Raw genomic sequence first — 2,618 nt, forward strand, 5'->3', positions numbered from 1 at the left:
ATTATAAATGTAATCTTGCAGCTCGGAACATTTTCTGAGAGTGAAATGGAGCACTGTTACTAATTACTAATTACACCAGAAAATAGGCATAGACTGGAACTATTTAGAGTAATTGTGGACATACAGTCATCCTATCTGTGAATGTCATTAGGAAGTGGAGAAAAATGAGGAAATTCCACAACTACTGTTACATGGATCAAAGTGAAGGAAACAACAGTTGGTCATAATCCCTCATTTTAGTCCCCAAATCACGAGGTCACAGAGAACTTAACCCACTACCCACTGGCAAGTCCCTCAGCACCCAGTAAGCAGGCAGAGCTGTGAATAAAATCCCACAGAGAAGGCAATGGCACCCCACTCCAGTACTATTGCCTGGAAAATCCCGTGGACAGAGGAACATGGAAGGCTGCAGTCCATGGGGTCGCTGAGGGTCAGACACAACTGAGCGACTTCACTTTCACTTTCATGCATTGGAGAAGGAAATGGCAACCCACTCCACTGTTCTTGCCTAGAGAATCCCAGGGATGGGGGAGCCTAGTGGGCTGCCGTCTCTGGGGACTCACAGAGTTGGACACGACTGAAGTGACTTAGCAGCAGCAGCAGCAGCAGCACTGGAAAGCATTTTTCAAATCAGTTCTGTTTCAATTCTGAAATGAAAACATTAATTATTTTACAATCTTCACGAAGAAGAAAAGAAACTCTAGACTTAGATGCTTCTCACAAAATATCATTTTGTCATTTGTGTACATGCAAATGTAAATAAAATGTCAGCCAGGAATCTTCTTCTCTTTGAAGAGCTAGGAATAATTGTCTGAGCTCTCAGTAACCCCATTCCTTAATGGAAGGCCAAAGTTCTGCTCTGAAGTTTCTGCAAATTCCCATGGGCCTATCTCATAGTCTCTTCTGCCTTCTAGGCTCATAGTTTCTCCACGATTTGTAATATCAACTTAGTCAGAAAACTGGATTCAGTTCTCCCAAAATAGATTCACTTTCACTTGTTCTCAAAGTATCTTGAAAAATTTTATAAGAGGAAAAAGGAAGAACTAACTTAATAGCAAAGCATATGATAGTCACAATTAAGCCACAGCATTTTGAAAAATGGGTTTTCCAGATGGCTCAGTGGTAAAGAATCCGCCTGCTAAGCAGGAGACGTGGGTTCAGTTCCTCGTCTGTTTTCTGTGTCTGCATCTCTATTCCTCCCTGCAAATGGGTCATCAGCACTGTTTTTCTAGATTCTCTCTCTATATGTGTTAGTATATGACTTTTGTTTATCTGTTTCTGACTTTACTGTGTATAACAGGCTCTAGGTTCATTCACATCACTTTAACTGACTCAAATTTGTTCCTTTTTATAGCTGAGAAATATTCCATTGCAACTATAATGAGAAGAAGGTTCAAGAGGGAAGGGACATATGTATACTTATGGCTGATTCATGTTGTTGTACGACAGAAACCAACACAATACTGTACAGCAATTATCCTCCAATTAAAACACAAGAAAAAAAGTTAAAAAGGAGCTTCCTCAGATGTGAGAGTGAGGAGGACATTTCAAGGCCCATTTGAGGACCTACTCTCTAACTCTTGGTAAGTGGAGATCAGGCTAAAGTACTCAGCAAGAAGAAACTTGGGTGACATTCAATAGAGTTTAGGCTTTAGACTGGAGAGTACAGGCTCTAAAACACCAAAGTGTAGGAGCCAGGGAGCTAAAATCATAAAACAGATGTAGGAGGCCTCATGTTGGACTGCAGAGTAGTTGCCTTGTCTATAGAAAGAGCCCCTATTCACTTCAGCCTTCTGGTGCCAGGCTGGGATGCAGACCTGTTGTGGCCAGATATCCAATTTTACAAGAGAAACCCAAAATCTACATTTTTGTGTAAAATACCTTCAGTTCTAAGGACTGACAACCTCCACGCAGACAAAGGAGACTCACTGACTATTTCTAAGCAGACGTGTCACAGCATCAGAGTTTCATTTTAGACCAAGTGTGCTTCTGTTGAGAGGATTAGCTGCAAAAACCTGCCCCAACCACCTGTTATAGTAGCCAGTACTAGCCTACTGTGAGTGGGCAAGTGAGCCTCAAGAAGTCTAGTCCAGTGATGAAGCTGAACAGAAGCATTTATAAAAAAGGAAATATTTAGGTAGTAGTAGGACTCAACTTGTAAATGAATGGAAGTATGGGATAGTAAGTGAGAGCGAGGGGTTCAGAACGTTTTCTGTCTAAAATTGCATGGCATTGAATGGAAAATCTGTCTACACTTAGACATGTCAACTGTAAAATTTCTCGAATATATCCAAGAAGTAGTGTGTAACACTACTCAAAGTAATTGTTAAGATTATGTGGGAGTAGTAGTCGAGTCCTACTACTACCTAAATGTTTCTTTTTTTTATAAATGCTTCTGTTCAGTTTCATCACTGGACTAGACTTCTTGAGGCTCACTTGCCCACTCACAGTAGGCTAGTACTGGCTACTATACTAGGTGGTTGGGGTAGGTTTTTGCAGCTAATCCTCTCGACAGAAGCACACTTGGTCTTTTTCTAAAATGAAACTCTGATGCTGTGACACGTCTGCTTCCACACGTAGAGTCAAGTGGGGAAATGCCTATAAATACAAACACACAC

Source organism: Oryx dammah, unplaced genomic scaffold (assembly GCF_014754425.2).
Source record: "Oryx dammah isolate SB20612 unplaced genomic scaffold, SCBI_Odam_1.1 HiC_scaffold_7, whole genome shotgun sequence".
NCBI lineage: Eukaryota > Metazoa > Chordata > Mammalia > Artiodactyla > Bovidae > Oryx > Oryx dammah.